General features: G+C 49.5%; 1 long non-coding RNA gene across 1 annotated transcript; it reads left to right on the top strand.

Annotated features, from left to right (window-relative positions):
- The first annotated feature begins 13,151 nt into the window (after window positions 1-13,151).
- On the top strand, window positions 13,152-22,716 carry LOC120996926. Its single transcript, XR_005777982.1, has 3 exons — window positions 13,152-13,162; window positions 21,681-21,688; window positions 22,539-22,716. It is a non-coding gene; the product is annotated as an uncharacterized LOC120996926 (long non-coding RNA).
- Window positions 22,717-24,302: the final 1,586 nt, after the last annotated feature.

Genomic DNA, 24,302 nt, shown 5'->3' with positions numbered 1-24,302 from the left:
GTAAAATTACATAAAATAAAATATGTAAAAACAAAAACAAAAAAAAAAACCTTTATTTATGAGGTGGAGGTCCATATGGAGTAGGAGTTTGAGGAGGCGGTGGATGTAGCAGTGTAGGTGGAAGCAGCAGTGGAGGAGGACGAGGTAGCCAACATTGGTTTTTGGTTTTAATTTAAAAAAAAAAAAAATTTAATTAGTGTACACTCCAAAAGAGTGTGAAATATCCAAAATACAAGAATGAACAATTGCTCAGTAGTATAACAATGGCTGGTTAAGGCCGGTATACATGTCTATTCTGCATGAGGTACGGACAAGTCATGTGAGATCCATGCCTGGTTCATTTTAATGAATGTGAGCTCGTCCACATTGGCTGTGGACAGGCGGCCGCGCTTGTCTGTGATAATGCCACCTGTTGTGCTAAACACACGTTCAGATAATACAATGGCTGCAGGGCAGGCCAGCACCTCCAAGGCGTAAAGGGCAAGCTCAGGCCATGTGCCCAATTTCGAGACCCAGAAGTTGAAGAGGGCAGACCCGTCATTCAGTAAGTGTAGGCGTGTGCACACATACTGCTCCACCATGTTGGTGAAATGCTTTCTCCTGCTAAGACGTTCCATATCAACTAGTGGTGCTGGTTGTTGTGGCATGCTGACAAAGCTTTTCCACATTTCGGCCATGCTGACTCTGCCTTCTGAGGTGCTGGTGGTGCCCCAGCTGCGTTGGCCACCTCTTCCTCCTCCTCTGCCTTCGCCTTGTGCTTCCACTGTGCCGCACCTGTCAGGTGGGAATGCCATCAGCAGGGCGTCTACCAGCGTGTGCTTGTACTTGCGCATCTTACGATCACGCTCCAGTGAGGGAATTAAGGACGGTACGTTGTCCTTGTAACGGGGATCCAGCAGCTTGGCCACCCAGTAATCAGCACAAGTTAGAATGTGAGCAACTTTGCGGTCGTTGCGGAGACACTGCAGCATGTAATCACTCATGTGTGCCAGACTGCCCAGAGGCAACGAAAAGCTGTCCTCTGTGGGAGGTGTATCGTCTGTGTCCTCTGCATCCCCCCAGCAACGCACCAGTGATGGCCATAAGCTGGTCTGGGTGCCACCCTGCTGTGAACATGGTACCTCCTCCTCCATCACCTTCTCCTCATCCTCCACCTCGTCATCCTCCAGAACTGTGCCCTGGCTGGACAATTGTGTACCTGGCGTTTGTGGGTGCAGCAACCCACCCTCGGAGCCACTTGTAAATGACTGGCCGGAAACCCTATTAAATGTTCCCACTTCCTCCTCCTCCTCCTGTGCCACATCCTCTTCCATCAACGCCAGCAGCGTTTTTTCAAGGAGGAATAGAAGTGGGATAGTAACGCTGAGAACAGCGTTATCGGCACTGGCCATGTTGGTGGAGTACTTGTAACAGCGCAACAAGGAACACAGGTCTCGCATGGAGGCCCAGTCATTGGTGGTGAAGTGGTGCTGTTCCGCAGAGCGTCTTACCCGTGCGTGCTGCAGCTGAAACTCCACTATCGCCTGCTGCTGCTCGCACAGTGCGGCCAGCATGTGCAAGATGGAGTTCCACCTTGTGGGCACGTCGCATACGAGGCACTGAGCGGGAAGGCTGAAGTTGCGCTGCACCGCTGACAGGCGAGCAGCAGCAGGGTGAGAACGCCAAAAGCGCGCACAGACGGCCCGCACTTTATGCAGCAGCTCTGACATAATGGGGTAATTTTCAGCACATGCGCCAAGCAAGGGATGTGCGTGAAACCGGCTAGTCCTAGAGCTGCTACGAGATTTCACCCATTATCGCACACCACTAGGCCAGGCTTGAGGCTCACTGGCACCAACCACTCATTGGTCTGTTGTTCAAGGCTCGTCCACAGCTCCTGCGCGGTGTGGGGGTTTGTACCCCAAACAGATAAGTTTTAAAACTGCCTGCTGTTGTTTACCCCTGGCTGTACTGAAGTTGGTGGTGAAGGTGTTACGTTGACCGGATGAGGAAGCAGAGTAGGAGGAGGAAGAAACAGGAGGCAAACTAAAGCTCCCTGCAATCCTCGGTCGTGGAAGGACATGCGCCAAACTGCTATCCACCTCAGGCCCAACCACCACTGCATTTACCCAGTGTGCTGTTAGGGAGATATAACGTCCCTTATTGTGCTTATTGGTCCACGTATCCGTAGTGAGGTGCACCTTGTCACAGATGGCGTTGTGCAGTGTACACCTGATTTTGTCCCCCACTTGGTTGTGCAGGGAAGGAATGGCTCGCCTAGGAAAATAGTGGCGGCTGGGCACGACATACTGTGGGACAGCCACCACTATAAGGCTTATAAAGCTCTCTATATCCACCAGACAGAATGACAGCATTTCAAAGGCCAGTCATTTTGAAATGCTGGCATTCAGGGCCAGGGATCGCGGGTGGGTAAGGGGGTACTTCCTCTTCTGCTCTAGTGTTTGGGAGATGGAGAGCTGAACGCTTCCGTGGGACATTGTGGAGATGCTTGGTGACCCAGGTGGTGGTGTTGCTGCTGGCAGATCCTCTGTTTGCGGGTTGGCAGGTGGCACTGTCACTCCAGAGGTGGATGAAGAGGTCGAGACTGCAGCAGAAGATGAAGCAGGAGTTGCCAGATACCTTTCTTGGTTTTTGAGGTGTCTACTTCACTGCAGCCCGTGCTTTGCACTTAGATGCCTAGTCATGCAGGTTGTGCTCAGGTTGAGAACGTTTATTCCTTTCTTTCAGGCTCTTATTGCACAGCGTTCAAACCACTTGTGTCTTGTCGTCAGCATATTGTCTGAAGAACTGCCACACCAGGGAACTCCTTGGAGCTGGCTTTGTTGTGCTTGGACCCTTGCTGCAGTGGGCAGCAGCAGGCGTACTGTCTAGCGGACAACCTCTCCGCTTTTGCACCCTGCTCCCTCTTCTGCTGTGCTGGTGGCTCTGTGCGACCACTGCCTCTTTCTCTGAACTACACAGTTCACTCGCATGACTTTGATTCCATGTGGGGTCGAAGGACCTCATCATCCTCCACATCATCTTCCACCCAGTCTTCACTAGAGATGTCCCGAACTATTCGCCGGCGAACAGTTCCCGGCGAACATCGCTTGTTCGCGTTCGCCGCGGAGGGCGAACATATGCGATGTTCGGTCAGCCCCCCTATACGTCATCATTGAGCAAACTTTGACCCTGTACCTCACAGTCAGCAGACACATTTCAGTCAATTAGCAGCATACCCTCCCTCCCAGACCCTCCCACCTCCAATCAAAAAACAAGGACAGCATCCATCTTAGATTTATTCTGAAGCTGCAGTGTTAGTGAGAGCAGGAACAGTGCAGCTGCTGCTGATTTAATAAGGAAATCGTTAGCTAGGCCAGTGTTCTGTGTCCACTCCAGTCCTCAAAAACTCATCTGATCTGCTGTAAGGACAGCGTCCTGACAGCACCCCAAAAAGCCCTTTTTAGGGCTAGTACATCAGTCTGCTTTTTTTTTTCTTTTTCTCTGTAATATAATTGCAGTTGCCTGCCAGCGTGTGTCAGGCCCACAGAGTGTACTGTGCCCATTGCCAGTGCCCACCACTCATATCTGGTGGCACAGTAGCTTGCAGTTAAAACAGTAAAACATTTTTTTCTCTGTAATATAATTGCAGTTGCCTGCCAGTGTGTGTCAGGCCTACAGAGTGTACTGTGCCCACTGCCCACCACTCATATCGGGTGGCACAGTACCTTGCACGCATAGTACCACTAATCAAAAAAAAAATGACAGGCAGAGGCAGGCCACCCCACAGGGGCCGTCGTGGTCGTGGTGCTGTGATTTCCTTTGACCTTAGAATAATGCCCAGTGTTCAGAGGCCATGTACCCTGAACTCAAAAAGTTCTGAGGACATAGTTGACCGGCTAACACAAAACACCCAATCTTCTACAGCTTCCGCTCGGAACCTTGACACACCATCCTCCTCCAGCTCAGCTTCGGGCACCTCTCAAGTTACCACTCGCCCGCCTGCCGCCACCACCAACACTAGTACCACAGCCACTTCAGTTGATCTGTCAGAGGAGTTATTTACACATCAGTTGGAAGATATTAGTGATGCGCAACCATTATTGCCAGAGGATGTAGATAACAGGGATATGTCTCAGTCAGGCAGCATTACATACATGGACGTACGGTGTGATGATGATGATGTTGTACCCGCTGCTGCTTCCTTTGCCGAGTTGTCAGATACAAGTGAAGCGGTTGAGGGTGACGATGTGTCCGTGAATGTCACGTGGGTGCCCGCTCGAAGAGAAGAAGAACAGGGGGAAAGTTCAGATGGAGAGACAGAGAGGAGGAGGAGGAGACGAGATGGAAGCAGGGGGAGGTCGTCGCAAGGAGATAGTGGCACAGTTAGACAGCATGTATCGGCACCCGGGATCAGCCAGACAGCAGGCCAATCAACGCATGCTGTTGCCACCACCAGAATGCCGGCATTGCAAAGCTCAGCAGTGTGGCATTTTTTTTGTGTGTCTGCCTCTGATAACAGCGATGCCATTTGCAACCTGTGCCAAAAGAAACTGAGTCGTGGGAAGTCCAACACCCACCTAGGTACAACTGCTTTGCAAAGGCACATGATCTCACATCACAAACGCCTATTATCACGGTCGGCGTGGCTATCACATACGTGACACAGAGGGAGGGAACGAGGAAGGCCCTGCCCAAGTGAGAGGGAAGATGGTGACCCCTGACTCACCTGGCGGCTGGCACCTGGCTGCCCTGATGTCCCTAGACGGGTTCCTCACCCGTACGCCGATCACGTGCCTAAAGCCCTGGCTTTCCCTGAGTTGAGCCCTAGGTAGTGAACAGGGCGATGGGAACACTAGTCCGCACCACTGACTCTAAGGGAAAACACCAAGGGGAGGACAGACAACACAGACTCAACATATATTCCCAGGTGGGTGACAACAGGAGACAACAATAAGCCCAACAGGGATCCGGAGGGTAGCACTCAGGAACGACAACCAGGATTAACCACTCCAGTGGGTCAGTATAGATGTCCAGGCAGGAAGCTCTATAACTGGCAACTAGAGAAGTGTGAGGGGAGAATATAAGGAGGTAGGGAGTGGCAGACAAGAAACAGCTGAGGAGGAGAAGCTACGGATCCCTGAGAGAGACAAAAAGGATAGCAAGGCAAACACAGAAAACAATCACTGAGAAACAACGTGATCTTTAGATATAGAGCGCGCAGCCACCCGCTGCGACTTCCTGACCCCCGGGTATAACGGAGTCAGACGTGGCTCTTGATACCCTCGTGACACCTATGGGATCAACGCATGATGAGTACAAGCAGCACACAAAGTCAAAGCCACCATCCTCCTCCTGGTCCAGCATCTTCAGCCACATCAACCACTGCTGTCCTCCTTGCCCCCTCTCAACCACCTGCCACTCCGCCTCTCACCTTCAGCAGTTCCTGCTCATCTGCCCACAGTTAGGTGTCTGTCAAGGAAATGTTTGAGCGTATGAAGCCAATGTCACAGAGTCACCCCCTTGCCCGGCGTCTGACAGTTGGCTTGTCGGAACTCTTAGCCCGCCAGCTTTTACCATACAAGCTGGTGGAGTCTGAGGCCTTCAAAAAATTTGTCGATATTGGGACACCGTAGTGGAAGGTACCCGGCCGAATTTTTTTTTCACAAAAGGCAATCCCCAACCTGTACTCTATTGTGGAAAAGGAAGTCATGGCATGTCTGGCACACAGTGTTGGGGCAAGGGTCCATCTGACCACTGATACCTGGTCTGCAAAGCACAGTCAGGGCAGGTATATCACCTACACTGCGCATTGGGTAAACCTGCTGACGGCTGCCAAGCATGGAATGCGTGGCTCTGCAGAGGAGTTGGTGACACTGCCACGACTTGCAGGCAGGCCTGCTGCCACCTCCTTTACTCCTCCTACTCCATCCTCTTCTTTAACCTCCTCGGCTGAGTCCTCTTCTGCTGCTGCGTCTTGCTCCACATCAACTGCACCCCCCCAGCTCCCCAGGGGCTATTCCACATCCCGGATACGACAGTGTCACGCCGTCTTGGGGTTGACTTGCCTAAAAGCAGAGAGTCACACCGGACTCTCTACAATATTAAGTACTTTGCCCAAAATGTGTGTTTTTTTTAAATAACAGAATAAGACAGCAGTATTTATTTAATACCAGAATAGCACATCAGTATATAAACGCTGTATCTCACAATGACAGATGCAGGAAATGCTGCAAAATTAAGTTTTTTGCCCTAATTGGGTGTTTTTTTAATAGCAGAATAGAACAATAGTATCTAAAGGGTGTATCTCACACGCACAGATGCAGACAAGGCCACAAATTAATTTTTTTGTCCAAAATGGGTGTTTATTTAATACCAGAAAAGCACAGCAGTATGTAAAGGGTGTATCTCAGTGACAGATGCAGCAAAGGCTGCAAAATAATTTTTTTGCCCTAAATGGGTGTTTTTTGAATAACAGAATATGACAGCAGTATAGAACGCTTGAATTTAGATACGCACAGATGCAGCAAGGGCTGTAAAATTGTGTATTTTGCCCAAAAAGGGTGTTTTTTTAAACCCAAAAAATGATAGCTGTATTTCTAGCTTAAATTGCACACTGACTAATGCTGCAAAGGCACCAGATGTAGGATATTGCCAAAAATTGGTGTTTTATTAAACCCAGATTATTATTGCAGTATTTCAAGCTTGGATTTCAATGTCACAAAAGCACATATGCAGTGCTGGTGCACTGAGCTTGCATAAATTGGCCGCCGCCCACCTAACTGACGGATAAAAGTTTTTTTTCTGTGTCACTAGGCTCCGGGCAGTGTAAAAAGATTGTGCACTGCACCAACAAAACTAAATCTATATAGATCGCTGAGTTCACAAGAACTTCTGATTAAAGATACTTTCCTATTCTCTCCCTCACAGCAGCAGCATCCTCTCCCTACACTAGTAACAGCAGAGTGACGTGCAGCGCTACGTGACTCCAGCTTATTTAGAGGCTGGGTCACATGCTGCACTGGCCAATCACAGCCATGTCATTAGTAGGTATGGCTGTGATGGCTTCTAAGGGCACAGAGTTAAACGCTTGTTGATTGGCTGCTCTGCAGCCATTCAAAAAGCGCCAAGAAATCGCTGAACACCAAACCCGAAGCCAAACTTTTACTGAAATATTTGGGTTCAGGCCCGGGGTCCAAAAATCCTAAAGTTCGATACAAACCCAAATTTTACAGTTCGGGTTCGCTCAACCCTATTCACTACCACTTTCAACTGAATAATGGTAGAAAATGTTTGACACTTTTCATTTATGAGAAAAAGTGATAGCTACTACAATCAATCACTGCTGGTGATGGTGAACAGACCCCTGCTTTTGGTGTCACTATCAATGTTGCTTTCACCAAATGAATAAACATTTGCTTGCTCTTCGGGTAACTGACAGGAGATTTACACTGGGCAATTATTGGGAATCTCTGCTATTTTTGTTACTCTGCTGGATCCCTATTGACTATACAAGAGTCGAATGGGGATCCTGTGGCTTTTTGCTGGACAAATACATGCATGCAGTGTCCGAGGTTGTAAGTCTTTATCTAGCTAAGCTAAATACGGTAAACTCCAGTAGTCTGTTCCTCTGCTAGAACAGACTGACAGAGTTTGTACCAGAGAGGTGAACATAGCCTGATCTGCATAGCGCACAAAGTGACACCTATTATTACTCTTAGGGATCTATTAGTCTGCCCTATAATTGGGCAGGATGAATGCTGATATTACGAACCAGCGGGTGTGAACCCACTGTGCCACATCTCCTACCTCCTCTAAGGGAGTTGTCTAAGTGAACAGTTGTCTAAGGGAGTTGTCTAAGTGGATCTTCACAGTACCCCTGATGGTCGGGATAGACTTTCCCGAGGGGAACACCAGGTTGCTACCTCTTGAGGAGGATAGGCACATAAGGCAGCTTGTAAAGGCGGACCATGAGGTACCTGAGAAAGGTACCAGAGCAGGAACTAAGGATGAGGCAGAGGTGTAGTCAGACAGGCAAAAGGTCAGACCAGGTGGCACAGGTTTAGGTCAGGCAATCCAGGTCAACAACAGGAGAGTCAAGGCAAGCAGGTAGGAATATAACAGGTAGCAGAGTCTAGGAATACAGATACGAGTCAGGAACACAAGCTGAAAACAGGAACCTTAGCAGGACACAAGGACCTTGACACTGAGGCATCTGGAAAGGGGGCTAAGCCACTTACATATGCACAGGATGGCTAGGATTGGTCAGCAAGGTCACATGACCTAACCCATAAAGCCCAGGAAGCGACACTCGCCGGCCGTTAAGGAAGTGCCGCAGGAAACAAGCAGCAAGCATACTGTGGCCAGGGCTGAGAGGAAACTGTGGAGCGGATCCCAGAACAATAGCACACACACAAACAGAGCCTAGGACTGCAGCGGTGAATGGGAAGCACTAGCTGCAGATCACCGCTGAACACAGCGCCTGGGACCGCGGCGGTAAGCAGGGGAACAGCAGTGCACAGCAGCCAGGGTAACAGTACTCCCACCTCGAACGCCCCCTATTCTTGAGTCCACGACGAGACAGAAACTTTTTAATCAAGCTCGGAGCATGAATGTTCTCCTCTGGTTTCCAAGACCTCTCCTCAGGACCAAAGCCCTTCCAGCACACAAGATAGTAGGTCTTCTCGCCATGCTTCTTGATGCCCAGGATGTCTTTGACCTCAAATGTCTCATCAGAATCTTCAGATACTGGAGTTGGAGTAGAAGGAGCCTGGTTTTAGTAAGGACACGTGGAAGACATTAGGAATACACAGAGAGAGAGGCAGACGTAACTTATATGTCAATTGGTTAATCCTCCTCCATACTTCAAAAGGTCCAAGAAACCTAAGAGAAAACTTGAAACTGGGAACCCTTAAGCGGATGTTTTTAGTAGAAAGCCATACCTTATCTCCAGATGAGAACAGAGTTTTTTTTATTCTTATCTTGTCTGTATGTCATGTCATGTGGGTAACCACTTTGTTGATGCAGTCCTTGGTGTCATACCAAATTTTCAAAAAATCCCTACAAGAGGAATCCGCAGCTGGTACCCCAGAAGATGTAACAACAGGGAGAGGAGTACGAGGGTGTTGTCCATAAACGACAAAGAACGGAGAGGATCCAGTAGAGTCACTAGAGTGGTTGTTATAGGGGAATTCAGCCCAAGCAATTGTACCCAGTTGTCATGTTGGGCTGAAGCAATATGTCGGAGACAGTTCTCTAATATTTGATTGACCCGCTCTACTTGCCCATTGGTCTGGGGATGATAACCGGAAGAGAAGTCCAGCTCAATTTCGAGCAGCCAGCAAAGAGCTCTCCAGAGCTTAGAGGTAAACTAGACTCTGCGATCGTAAACAATATGCCAAGGTAGACCAGGCAAGCGGAATACGTGTCTCTCGAACAGTTTAGCAAGTTCAGCAGCCGAGGGCAGTCCAGCCAAAGGAACGAAGTGCGCCATCTTAGAGAAGTGGTCCACGATCACCCAGATAGCTGTACATTCGGCAGAAGAGGGCAGATCTTTAACAAAGTCCATGGCAATGTGTTGTCATGGGGCCTCAGGAACAGGAGGAGGTAACAACAGCCCAGGTGATTTGGTCCTGGAGACTTTATTCTAAGCACAGACAGGCAGACACATAATCTCACACATCCTTAGACAGTGTGGGCCACCAGTAGTGGCGAGATAAAGATTCTCTGGTCTTGTGAATCTCTGGGTGACCAACGAGTTTGGAGTTGTGCCCCCAAGCTAGAATATGTTTTATCTTGGCAGATGGCACAAATGTCTTCCCTGGAGGGATGTCTTTTACCAGAGCAGGAGCCACTGTGATCAAGCGAGCAAGATCTACAATGTACTGGGTCTCCTCCTTCTGGTCGGAGACATTAAATGACTGAGATAGACCATCCGCCTTGATGTTCTTCTTGGCTGGGTGAAAGTGAAGCTCAAAATCAAAATGGGAGAAGAAGAGTGCCCATCTGGCTTGGCAAGGGTTCAGACGCTGGGCCATCTGCAGATATGTAAGGTTCTTGTGGTCGGTGAAGATTATCACTGGATGCTGGGTCCCGTCTAATAGATAACGCCACTCCTCCAAGGAAAGTTTAATGTCCAGAAGTTCTCTGTCTCCTGTAATTCCTCTCAGCATGGGAGAAGAGCTTGGAGAAAAATCCACATGTAAACATCTTGCCCTTGGAACCTTTCTGTAGTAAAACAGCACCTGCTCCTATGGATAAGGCGTCCACTTCTATAAAGAATTAGCAGGAGACATTGGGATGACACAGAACAGGCGCAGAAGCAAAATACCTTTTTAATTGGACTTAGGGAGCCTCCGCCTCAGGAGTCCAGTCTCTGGCATTCACCCCTTTCTTAGTAAGAGTGGAGATCGGAGATGTAAGAGATGAAAAATTCGGGATGAAATGGTGATAGAAATGAGCAAATCCAAAGAAGCGCTGTATAGCATGAAGACCCTGTGGGCGGGGCCATTCCATTACTGCATTAAATTTTTCAGGATCTATCTGCAACCCGGCATCCGAGATTATGTATCCGAGGAACAGTACAGTAGATTTTTCAAAGATGCATTTATGAAGTTTGGCATAAAGTCAATTCTCTCTCAACCGCTGTAAAACCAAACGTACATGCTTACGGTAATTGGTCAAATCTGGAGAATAGATCAGTATATCATTTAGGTACACTATCAGGCAGACATAGAGCAGGTCCCGGAAGATATTTTTTACCATTGCACAGACTGAAGGGCATGATGAAATACTCGTAGTGTCCATCATGAGTGTTGAAAGCATTCTTCCACTTATCGCCCTTTCGAATGCGAATAAGATTGTATGTGCCACGCAGGTTGAATTTTGTAAAGACCTTAGCTCCCTGGATCCTGTCAAAGAGTTCGAAGATTAGCGGAAGAGGGAATTGATTCTTGAATATGACCTTATTCAGACCTCGATAGTCGATACAGGGCCATAAAGATCCATCTTTTTTCTGCACAAAGATGAACTAGGCACAAGCTGGTGAAGTAGATTTCTAGATAAACCCCCTCTCGAGATTCTCCTTGATGTAATCAGACATTGCTTGGGTCTCAGGAAGTGAGAGTGGGTAGACTGGACCACGAGGAGCAGTGGCACCGGGCAGAAGGTCAATTGGACAATCATAAGGACGATGAGGAGGCAGGGTCTCAGCCTCTTTCTTACTGAAGACATCTGTAAAACTGACATACTGCTGCGGAAGTACAAGCAGGTCTACAGTACAGTTGTGGTCATGGCTAAAACGTTGGACTCAGGCAGGCGTAACCATCTCAATATCTAACCGGCTGAGTTGTGCCTGGAGCCGGGAACGAGAGCAGCCTATAAGGGGGCTGCCCTGGAGGAGAAGATTAGAAAATAAGGGGTTTGGGCGGGTGGGTCGATAACCGGAACGCCTGCCAGGTAGGAGTGAGAGGGGCTGATATAGGCTCAAGCCCCTCCCACAAATGCAGGCTGAGCTTCAGCCTTAACTAACTTGTGGCCGTGGATAAAACGTTGGACTCGGGCAGGCGTGCCTGTCTCGATATCTAACCGGCTGAGTTGTGCCTGGAGCCGGGTACGAGAGCAGCCTATAAGGGGGCAAAAAGGAAACAAAGGTAGTTAATTCAAGGACTTTATTGAGTCATAATACCAGAGACTGAAAAGCTTGCAAAATTTCTATCTGCGGGTTTGGTATGTACCTGGTGAAGCATGACGAGCGCCAGCGGCCCATTCTCCGGATGACATGAGCGGAACCCCGTGCTTGGGAGCTGCGGGTGCAGCTCCGATACGGAAGGAATGGCCAGATATTGAGCTGGGGTCTAAACCTAAGCCTGAGGCAAGTGTACGGATGTGGCAGATGAATTGCGCAGAGGTGAGAGGGCCATTGAGATGAGGTAGCAGTGGGCTGTTAGGGGGAGCTTCATGGATGGCGTGCATGAGCTGCTTGAATACTTGTACCGGGCACCAATTATTGCCAGATTGGAAGAATTTTACCTCAACTGGGGGACCTGTCTGGCTTGTCTTAGTGGACAGTAACCTAAGCGTATAGTGGCCCTGGCCCCACACTAGTTGCTCTTTGAACAGACCGCTTCGCCCAGCTGAACTGCAAGTGAATTTACCTGGCCTAAGGAACCCATAGATGCCCAGGTACATAGCAGCTTTGATGACCAAGCTGGAGAAGGGCCCAAAAGGGTTGCCATCAAGGGATGATGACATCCTACGGAACATCCCGCCTGTGACCACCTGTCTACAGGACGGGGGATTGACCCTGCCTTTCTGGACCCCACGCAAGGTGGCCTTGACTGCATGCAATGAAAAAATGGAGCCCCCTCCCGGGTTATGGAGCATGGCGTGATGTTGGAAGCCCGCAAGGTACAACTTGATGGTGCTATGCGAGAGATGTAAATGGTGATGACAATGGGCGATGAAGGCCATGATGTACGGGATGTCCGCTAGCTCGCCCTGTGGGTGCAGTCTGGAAAAATCCTGGTAGGTTCTCAGGCCTGATTGGTAGTTCCTGGCTGTATTTGGGGTGAGGGACTGCTGTGCCAGGCCCCTTGCTGAGGAGACGAGAGCATTTAGTCCATGGTCAGGGAACTGAATGTCGGGGTGGGACATCTGAGCGGATCGGCTTCGGGCATGACCTGGAAAAAGAGGGGGAAATTAAACCGGGATAATGCGTCTGCCGCATGTTTTGCTGGCCCGGAATGTGGCTGCAGTGTAAATGGAAATTGTGAGAAAGGGCAAGCCAGACCAGCCGACGCAAAAGTGACATTATTTTTTGGGACTTAGCCCTACCTTTGGTCAATATGTCAACTAGAGCCTCATTGTCGGTGACGAACATCACCGGCGTGTTGGCCCAGTGATGACCCCAGGCCCGAGCGACTGCGACAATGGGGTATAATTCCAACAGGGAGGAGGTGCTGATGGATTCGGCATCTGCCAGGACAGACGTTGGCCAATGGTCAACCAGCCAATGGTGACCTCAAATGGCTGCGTAACCGCAAGAAGCGGCAGCGTCTGAAAAGATAGTAGGGAAGGAGGGCGACCATGGAGGGATGAAGAGGGAGATGCCGTTCCACCGGGAGAGGAACAACTCCCACATGGCCAGGTCTGCCATTGCATGGCCGTCCAAATGGATGTCGCTGTCCTGGTCGGGCGCCGAGGGAAGAATCTGGAGTAGCCTCGACACAAATGTCCTGCCCTGGGGCATGATCCTAAAGGCAAAATTGAGCCGGCCCAGAAGAGACTGTAACTCGACCTTTTTGAGGCACCTGGAGGAGGCCGCGTGGGAAATAACCTCTCGGCACTGGGCGAGTTTCTCTTCCGGGAGGCTGGCCTGCATGCTGACAGAATCTAGGATGATGCCCAGGAATGAGACCCTAGTGGCGGGACCCTCAGTTTTGGCCTGGGCGACCGGAACTTTTAGACTGGCGAATATCTCAAGGAGGGTGGTGAGAATGCGAGAACTGCCCTGCGGGGCCTCAATGATCAGAAGGTCATCCAAGTAATGGATGACCGTCTGCAGTCCGCCGTGATAGACCAAGATCCAGTGTAGCGCCTTGGCGAACTGGGCTACTTTTAGAGCCAAAAGTGAGCCTGTTGGCGAAGTAATATTGGCCGGCCCACTGAATGCCATAGTACTGCCACAACTGAGGTTGGATGGGGAGGAGCTTAAATGCATCGGCAATGTCCGCCTTTGCCAACCAAGCACCTCTGCCATACAACAAAATGGCTCGTATGGCGTCGTCTATGGAGGAATACCTCATGGAGAACTCTTCCGAAGGAATGAGTGAATTAAGACTAGGGATAGCAGAAACATGAGGGGTGGACAGGTCATAGATCAACCTTTTTTTATTAGTGTTTTTTTGGACACCAGGCCGATAGGATTGATGCGCCATGAATGGAAGGGTATGGATGGAAAGGGACCTATAAGGAAACTTTTCTCTACCTCAGACTGAATTAACTCGCTCGTTGCTGTTGGGTTCCTGGTGGCTGATAGAAGATTCCTGCCCTCCCAAGGGACCTGCGGTAGTGCAATGAGCCCGGTGTGGAACCCTTCCGAGAAGCCTGCCAACAGGAACGCCACGAAGTTCTGATTGTGGTGGTCCCGAAGGAGAGCCGCCAAGAGGTCCACATTAATGTCGGCTAGTCAGGATTCTTTAGCCGCCCTCTTTGGACAGGAGGAACGAGGGTGGGCCCTAAAACACAAGGAACAAACATGGAGGGATCTGCAACTGCCATAGGAGCAACCACCTGCATTGAAATTATTACAGATTTGGCTCCTTCCCAGGTAGAATATGGGCCGGCCGAGCTTGTCAGTGGAGGGGGTGGCCTGCTGGGTCCCAGAAGGCCCCGGGAGAGCCCTGTCCTGAGCGGTGTGGGAGGTATTTGGGCACCAATCGGAGGTATTAAAAATGGATTGACACATCGCGCAGGTAGGTGCCCTGAGCCCCGCAAAGTGACGGCAGAAAAGTTCTGTGTCAATGGTGGCCCAGCTGGTGACATACTGAAACTGAGCCAAAGCTGCTGCAGCTTTTGCGCAGAAAGAACGATGGTAGTCGTAGAAGGCTGAACCTCCATACTTGTGACCCAGGTCAGTGACCAGGTACAAGTAGCTGTCCAGCTTATCCCTTCTCTCCGGTTGTGTGGTGCAGACAATGTCCCTAAAGAGGACTCCGGAATGGATAATCCGGAATGGATAATTTGCCCGTTAAGCCGAGAGTCCTTGGCCCTGAGGACTACGGACACATCCCCACAATTGATCACCCTGTTTTCGGATACATCTTGGCCGGCAATGAGAACCGACGCAAGATTAACGTCTTTCCCTGCCAGAATGTCTCTTTTGAGATTGTCTGGGATAAAATGCGAGGGGGCCACTTGGGGAATAGGCCTGGGTGTACCTGGTGTCAGCCAAACTGAAGTGGAGGGTGTGACCAGTGGGACGGGTGCTGGGGGTGCCACGGATGGCCGGGACTCCAGTTCCGATACTCTTGTTCGGACGTCAGCCACGGAGTCGACCAGTGAGTTCAAGGTGGACTGTAGCTGCACCAGCGAGAGCTGGATAGATGATGTGTCTGGTTGAACCCGGAAGAGTTTGGGCTGACCATGAGGAGCTTATATAGCTCTGCCTTTCTGACGGAGGCTGGATGCGGGATGCCCCTCCTGTTAAGCTCCGCTAGTAACTTTGGAATGGTCCAACTCCTTAGTGACGATGGACCGGCTTGGCCTGAAACTACTGTTTCAGGGACAGAAAGGCTGTCATCTATATCAGAGGCCCGAGACATGATTGACCTGTGGAAACATAAAATTGCGTGACAATAAAACCCCCCCCAAAAAAAAGAAAGGGTGCTGGAGTAAAAGGACCGAGAAGGTGCGAGGGCGAAGATATAAACGTACCCGAATACAGAACACCGTAACACGGATTAGCAGAAAACCCGACCTGGCCAGATAGATGAAGAATCAAATTAACATTGACCCGTTGGGCTCGCCGAGGATGACAGTGAGTACTTAGACTGACTGGAACCGGGGAATAGGCTAGAACCTGAAAGAAAAAGGGGGACAGGCGAAAACTTGAGAGTGCAGAACGAGGGACAACCCCAGACCTGTTGAGCCAGGCGAACTGGCCAGGAGGGGGCGCACCCCTGGAGTCAAATAAACGATCTGATGGTATCAGACTGGCCATTGACAGAAGAAGGCCATCTGAGCGTACCAGGTGGCAGAAGGGAGAGATGGCGCGTTGCCATGAGACAGAAGCTGCGCGTAGCAGCGGCCCGCAAAGGGCGGAAGACATTTACATAACGGACCTGTGAGCCAGGTGGACAAAGAGTGTGAAAAAAACCTGAAGATCAGGCACAAGAGTGAGCCCTGCAGGCTGCGCTAGAACAGACAGCACACCGCCAGGCTGGTTGAATGGTGCGAGGAGACCCACGTACCAATTGAAGGTGAGTAGGCAAGGAGGACCTGGGCATACCAGGAACGAACTGTGCCCTGGGCGAACCAGAGGTCGACAATGTGACAAAACAAGACAACGACCGTGCCCAGTGAACAATCAGGGGCCTAGGAAGTGGCTATGGACACAAGGACAACAGTGACCTGGGCGTACCAGGCAGACGATGACAGGCCTGGGCGTGACCAGGTGAAGAAAACCGTAGAGAGAGTGCCAGGGCGATCCCAGCAAGAGGGAGACGACCTGAGCGTATCAAGGAGGTGTTTCATGTGAAACTTTATTATTTTTTTACATAACTGAAAAAAACTTAGGACCACAGGGTGGATAAACTTAATGCCATGCCCAATGACACCCCCTGCTGACCATACATGCGCAGCAGGCGCCCGAAAGCGGCTACCTGGCAACCAGCGCAACATGACCCCTGAAGGAAGCCGCGAGTCCCACCAGCCACCGTGAGAAGTACAGCAGGCACTAGATGTGGCGGGCGGAACCCCCCCCTGGGAGTCAGGTCGCGATGCGGAGGACGGCAATCTAGAGAACGGCCCAGGAGGCAGGGCTGCTGGCCGCCCATGAATCCTTCCTTAGAGAAGGCGGGCGTGGCATTGGTGATTCAGTGGTGCATTACCTGTGGTAGCTGGGGTGCGATGAGGATGCCCTCCGACTTACCCCCGTGCAACGCGGAAGCTTCAGTGTGAAGCGATCTGGACGGCTGAGGGGAGCAGACGCGACTCTTCTACCCGGAAGTCGATAACCGGAACGCCTGCCAGGTAGGAGTGAGAGGGGCTGATATAGGCTCAAGCCCCTCCCACAAATGCAGGCTGAGCTTCAGCCTTAACTAACTAGGCAAGGAAGCAGGTCAGACCTCTGATAAGCAGGTGGACTGGCAGGATGATCCCAAATGCAGAATCTGAACGGAGTGCCAGTCCAGGACTGGAGTGTGCTGATGCAGCCAGGGAAGACCAAGGATAACCGGATTCACAGACACTGGCAGCACATAGAAGGAGATCATCTCTGAATGCAGAACCCCAATTTACAACTTAAGGGGCATTGTAACAAAAAGCACAGGTTTTGGAAGTGGCAGTCCATTTACAGAAACCACTGACAGAGGCCTTTCTAGACGGAGCGTAGGGAGCCGGTATTGATGGACCAGAGCTTGCTGAATGAAGTTACCAGCTGACCCAGAGTCCAATAATACAGGCCCAGACAGTGTGACTCCCTTGTGAAATAGAGTCACCGGAACTGAAAGTTTTGGAGAGGACTTCTCCTTGTCTAGGGCCACCTCTCCAACTGACCCTAGACATTGGCGTTTCCCGGCTTTTGTGGACAATTACACACAAAGTGGGCCTTGCCTCCACAATACAGACACAGATTCTCTGCTTTTCAGCATAAACGTTCCTGGTCAGAAAATAGAAGGCGCTCTATTTGCATGGGCTCTTTAAATGGGGTGGACACTAGAGGAAGAACCGGCCTCTGAAAGGATGGAGCCAAACAAGGTGGTTTTCTGGTGCATGCGACTAGAGATGTTCCGACGAACAGTTCCCAGCGAACATCGCTTGTAAGCTTTCGCCGCGGCGGGCGAACATATGCAATGTTCGGTCCGCCCCCTATACGTCATCATTGAGCAAACTTTGACCCTGTACTTCACAGTCAGCAGACACATTCCAGCCAATCAGCATACCCTCCCTCCCAGACCCTCCCACCTCCTATCAAAAAGCAAGGACAGCATCCATCTTAGATTCATTCTGAAGCTGCAGTTTTAGTTAGAGCAGGTAGAGTGCTGCTGCTGCTGAATTAATAGGGAAATTGTTAGCTAGGCCAGTGTTCTGTGTCCACTCCAGTCCTCAAAGACTCATCTGCTGTAAGGACAGCGTCCTGACAGCACCCCAAAAAGCGATTTTTAGGGCTGGTACATCAGTCTGATTTTATATATATATATATATATATATATATATATATATATATATATACAGTATATATACTGCTCAAAAAAATAAAAGGAACACAAAAATAATACATCCTAGATATGAGTTAATTAAATATTCTTCTGAAATACTTTGTTCTTTACACAGTTGAATGTGCTGACAACAAAATCACACAAAAATTAAAAAATGGAAATTAAATTTTTCAACCCATGGAGGTCTGGATTTGGAGTCACACTCAAAATTAAAGTGGAAAAACACACTACAGGCTGATCCAACTTTGATGTAATGTCCTTTAAACAAGTCAAAATGAGGCTCAGTAGTGTGTGTGGCCTCCACGTGCCTGTATGACCTCCCTACAACGCCTGTGCATGCTCCTGATGAGGTGGCAGACGGTCTCCTGAGGGATCTCCTCCCAGACCTGGACTAAAGCATCTGCCAACTCCTGGACAGTCTGTGGTGCAACGTTACGTTGGTGGATAAAGCGAGACATGATGTCCCAGATGTGCTCAATTGGATTCAGGTCTGGGGAATGGGCGGGCCCGTCCATAGCATTAATGCCTTCGTCTTGAAGGAACTGCTGACACACTCCAGCCACATGAGGTCTAGCATTGTGTTGCATTAGGAGGAACCCAGGGCCAACCACACCAGCATATGGTCTCACAAGGGGTCTGAGGATCTCATCTCGGTACCTAATGGCAGTCAGGCTACCTCTGGCTGTGCAGCCCTCCAAAGAAATGCCACCCCACACCATTACTGACCCAATGCCAAACCGGTCATGCTGGAGGATGTTGCAGGCAGCAGAACGTTCTCCACGGTGTCTCCAGACTCTGTCACGTCTGTCACATGTGCTCAGTGTGAACCTGCTTTCATCTGTGAAGAGCACAGGGCGCCAGTGGCGAATTTGCCAATCTTGGTGTTCTCTGGCAAATGCCAAACGTCCTGCACGGTGTTGGGCTGTAGGAAAAACCCCAACCTGTGGACGTTGGGCCCTCATATCACCCTCATGGAGTCTGTTTCTGACCGTTTGAGCAGACACATGCACATTTGTGGCCTGCTTGAGGTCATTTTGCAGGGCTCTGGCAGTGCTCCTCCTGTTCCTCCTTGCACAAAGGCGGAATTAGCGGTCCTGCTGCTGGGTTGTTGCCCTCCTACGGCCTCCTCCACATCTCCTGATGTACTGGCCTGTCTCCTGGTAGCGCCTCCATGCTCTGGACACTACGCTGACAGACACAGCATACCTTCTTGCCACAGCTTGCATTGATGTGCCATCCTGGATAAGCTGCACTACCTGAGCCACTGGTGTGGGTTGTAGACTCTGTCTCATGCTACCACTAGAGTGAAAGCACCGCCAGCATTCAAAAGTGACCAAAACATCAGCCAGGAAGCATAGGAACTGAGAAGTGATCTGTGGTCACCACCTGCAGAACCACTCCTTTATTGGGGGTGTCTTGCTAATTGCCTATAATTTCCACCTGTTGTCTATCCAATTTGCACAACAGCATGTGAAATTGATTGTCACTCAGTGTTGCTTCCTAAGTGGACAGTTTGATTTCACAGAAGTGTGATTGACTTGGAGTTACATTGTGTTGTTTAAGTGTTCCCTTTATTTTTTTGAGCAGTGTATATATATATATATATATATATATATATATATTTCTGTTGCCTGCCTGTGTGTGAGAGGCCACAGGCCCCCAGACTGTACTGTGTGCACACCACTCATATCGGGTGGCGCAGTACCTTGCAGATAAAAAAGTCATTACATTTTTACCCTTTAATATAATTGCAGTTGCCTGCCAGTGTGTGTCAGGCCCACAGACTGTACTGTGCTCACTGCCAGTGCCCACCACTCATATCGGGTGGCACAGTACCTTGCAGATAAAAAAGTCATTTAATTTTTAGCCTTTAATATAATTGCAGTTGCCTGCCAGTGTGTGTCAGGCCCACAGACTGTACTGTGCGCACTGCCCACCACTCATATAGGGTGGCACAGTACATTGCACGGCGCACGCGCAGTGCCCCAAATTGGAAGTAAGAGGACCGACCAACCATCTTTTTCCATCTCCCGGTTCCTAAAATCTATTCCATACACCGGCCCCTGATAGGGGACAAAACAGAGAATAAACTGGTAAGAACAGATTTTTTTAATAAAAAAAAAAAAGACAGCCTCTGCGGAGCTGGGTATTTTTTGGCCGCGTTACTAAACGCTCATGCACAATGGCTGTAGGCTCATGCGTCCTTTTGCGGAGGTGACAAACCTGGTCAGTCAAACCCAAGGCAACATCATCGACCTCATCCTATATGCGTTTTTTCTGGAGCGTGCCCTGCGAAGAGTGCAGGATCAGGCCGTAGATGAGCATGAAGAGGAAGAGTTGTGGTCATCATCACCACCAGAAGCAGCCTTGTCGACGTCGACTGCTGGACCTGCGGCAACGCTGGAAGAGGAGTCTGAAGAAGAGGAGTCAGAGGAGAAAGGTGGCTTTGAGGAGGTGGAAGACCAACCACAGCAGGCGTCCCAGGGAGCTTGTTGTCACCTTTCGGGGACCCTTGGTGTCGTACGTGGCTGGGTGGAGGAAGAGACCTTCAATGACGTCAGTGAGGACAAGGAATGGGACATGGCTAGCTTGGTATCCAACCTTGTGCAAATGGGGAGTTTGCGGTTGTGCAAATGGACTGTTTGCGGTTGTTTGCGGTGTGTTAAACCGGGAGCTTGGTTTGTCAGAGTTTGGTCTGTCACAGTGAAGCGGGCGTAACCCTTACACTACCTGATCGATACAACATCATACCTGATCGCATACACACACTGGATGTTTTAAAGCACGTTATTCCAACAATTTAGGAATGTTAGGTGATTTATGCCCTTTATGGATTAAAACCCGACTCTGCGTCAACTACGTAATTTTCCATGGGAGTTTTGCCATGGATCCCCCTCCGGCATGCCACAGTCCAGGTGTTAGTCCCTTTGAAACAACTTTTCCATCACTATTGTGGCCAGAAAGAGTCCCTGTGGTTTTTAAAATTTGCCTGCCTGTTGAAGTTCGCAAACATATGCAGAAATTCGCGTTCGCCATTCGCGAACGGAAAATTTTATGTTCGCGACATCTCTACATGCGACCTCTTTAGAACATTCCCTGCTTGCATATCTATCCTTGTGGCCAAGGTGATCAGGTCATTCAGAATAGACGGATAGTCACGACCAGCTAATTCATCCTTAATCAAGTCAGAGAGGCCCTCCCAGAACACCACCAGTTCAGCCCCATTGTTACATGCAAGTTCGGCAGCCAGGATACAAAACTGGATGGCGTATTGTCCCAAAGACGAGTAACCCTGTCGTAGACGAAGCAGAGCTGATGCAGCTGAGGATGTGCGGCCGGGCTCTTCAAAGACCAGCCAGAAGGTAGCCAGGAAAGACTGCAGATTGGTGGTCTCTGGACCTCCATGTTTCCAAATAGGATTAGCCCAAGCAAGGGCCTCAGTGTACTGTCACGAACCAGCGGGTGTGAACCCACTGTGCCACGTGTCCAACCTCTTCTAAGGGAGTTGTCTAAGTGAACCCCTGGATCTTCACTGTACCCCTGATGGTGGTAATAGACTTTCCCGAGGGGTAAACCAGATTGCTACCTCTTGAGGATAGGCACACAAGGCAAGTGGTCCAGGCGGACCATGAGGTACCTGAGAAAGGTACCAGAGGTGCAGGAACTAAGGATGAGGCAGAGGTGTAGTCAGACAGGCAAAAGGTCAGGGCAGGTGGAACAGGTTCAGGTCAGGTAATCCGGGTCGGCAACAGGAGTGTCAAGGCAAGCAGGTAGAGATATAACAGGTAGCAGAGATCAGGAATACAGATACGAGTCCGGAACATAAGCTGAAAACAGGAACCTTAGCAGGTCACTGGGACCTTGACAGGACACAAGGACCTTGACACTGAGGCATCTGGGAAGGGGTGAGCCACTTATATATGCGCAGGAGGGCTAGGATTGGTATGCAAGGTCACATGACCTAACCCATAAAGCCCAGGAAGTGACACTCGCCGGCCCTTAAGGAAGTTCTCCAGGAAACAAGAACCCACACAGACAGAGCCCAGGACTGCTGCGGTGAATGGGAAGCACCGGCTGTAGATCACCACTGAACACGGTGCCTAGGATCGCGGCAGTAAGCAGGGGAACAGCGGCGCACAGCTGCCGCTGTTACAGCTGATAGATGATAAACACACCCTTCTGCAGTTGGCAAGGATGACTCAGGACTGTTGGGCAGCTAGAATCCTACATCAGAATAGAATGGGTCTCCTCACTTCCCAGACATTTACATACTGTTGATAAAAGAGGGGAGGCTACACAACATTAGACATGGCCCTGTCATAAATGTTTTAAGTTGTGTTGCTGCCCTCAAGTTCTAAATGAGTAGATTTTTTCATGAAATGCTGAAATGTCTCACTTTAAACATCTTATATGTGTTATATGATCTATTATGAATAAAATATGGGTCTATGAGATTTTCAAATCATTGCATTCTGTTTATTTACATTTATTTACATTTTTCATAGTGTCTCAACATAATTTGGAATTGCGATTGTATAACAAAGTCCCGAAAAAAATCTACTACTAAGGGAAGTAGATGAGGTAGTAAATCATTATGAGGTCATTATTATGGGGGACCAGGGGTGTATCTATCACAAGGCAAACAAGGGATTTGCCTAGGGCGGCACTTGCCAATGGGGCGGCAAAATGCCTTGTTTGCTTAGTGATAGTTACACAATATGCTAAATATTTTTTTTGGCCCTTGTCCGATCCGATCGTTCACTATGCGAGCAGCATCGCCGGCGCCACATAGTGAAGGAGTTGAAAGACTCCTTCACTATGGAAAGACAGCTTCCTGCCTCGCGGGGAGACCGCTGACATCACGCTCTCTGCCCCTGGCTGGATCCTGCTCCTGCGGCTCGCACTTCTAGAGAAGTAGCTGCGGCTGTGTCCAGCACTGTGCCAGAGCCCTTACCACCCGAAGAGTGGGCTCCTGCCGTCACCCAGTCCGCTGCCAACTTGCAGAATTGTATTGCATACATTTCCTGGGTAGAAGGACCTGCAATCAGAGTCCCCGAGAATGGACTGTCATCTGGGGGGCTGCTCCTGACCTTTATGCATGATCACCTCACTGAGTGCTGCATTCCTGGGGGGCAGATCTGCAAGCAAGCAACAAGTCAGAGTGAGTATGATGGGACCCCAGCTCCTGCCTGGCTGCTCCCTGGACATAGGGCATGTGTTTCCCCTCTTCAGGTCACAGGATACCTGGAGCCTCCATGGTCACTTTATTCTTCAGACACTTCTGATCTTCTTTTCCCTAAATGTTCACCCTTACTGCACCAGGAATCATGCATGACCAGGATCCCTCTGCATTACAGGCAGCTTCCAGTGTACTATCTTACTTTTGTTGTACTATGTTTATGTACACGTATCCATCGACTTAAGTGGTTTCCCATGGACCGAGGGTGTGTGATGACACCACAGAAGCAATACCCTATTTGGTCTGTGATTACGGATCCCTCACACACATTCTAGTCTATGCATCCATTCATATTTGGTCTGCAGGTTTCGCTGACCATTGGTGATAATGCTCTGGAAATTAATTTTCAGCCTAGAGGTGTCCATAGAATATTAATCTAACATGGAGGGCAAAAAACAGACATGTGGACCACACACAAATTCTTCACGGACCTCTTCACACGTGGATTCTTCATGGACGTATTCACGGATGAACCACTGACCATCTTGTCACGGATGTCATCACAGACACGGATGTGTAAAAGAGGTCTTAGTGTATATTCAGACATGGCAGTAATTTCTGAATGAGGTTCATAGAAATTCATGTGCTTGCCACCAGATTAGCCCCATTCAGCTGGTTTTCAGGCTTAGAAATTTCTTCATCACATTTACCATCTGTGAATTTACCCTGAACATACATGTAAAGCCTCTTCCACATGTCCATGTCAGTGATGAGGTCCTTGGCAAGAGGTCAGTGTTTCATCCATGAAGATGTCCGTGAAAGATCCGTGTTTTAGTCCGTGTTTTGCCCACTGTGTATCATCTGTTTTCTATGGGCACTGCTAGGCTGAAAAAGGGATTTCCAGAGCATCTCCTACCAATGAGCCATGAAAAGCCATCATGCCATCCTTGTTCTGTCAGTTGTTTTCACAGACACATAGACTTCAGCGTTCTGCATCATGACCCAAAATAGTACATGTCTCCATTGTTTTTCCACTGACCCACGGTCATTGGAAACCCACACATGTGTGAAGAAAAACATTAAAGTCAATGGATCCATGTGTTGTCTGTGAAGAACATGAACAAGACACGTCCATGATTGATGTGTGAAAGAGGCCTTAGGCCAGGTTCACATCAACATTTATTTTCCGTTCTTCTGATCCAGAA

This window comes from Bufo bufo, chromosome 4 (assembly GCF_905171765.1).
Source record: "Bufo bufo chromosome 4, aBufBuf1.1, whole genome shotgun sequence".
NCBI classification, from domain to species: Eukaryota; Metazoa; Chordata; class Amphibia; order Anura; family Bufonidae; genus Bufo; species Bufo bufo.
This window is presented reverse-complemented; position numbering and strand designations above follow the sequence as displayed.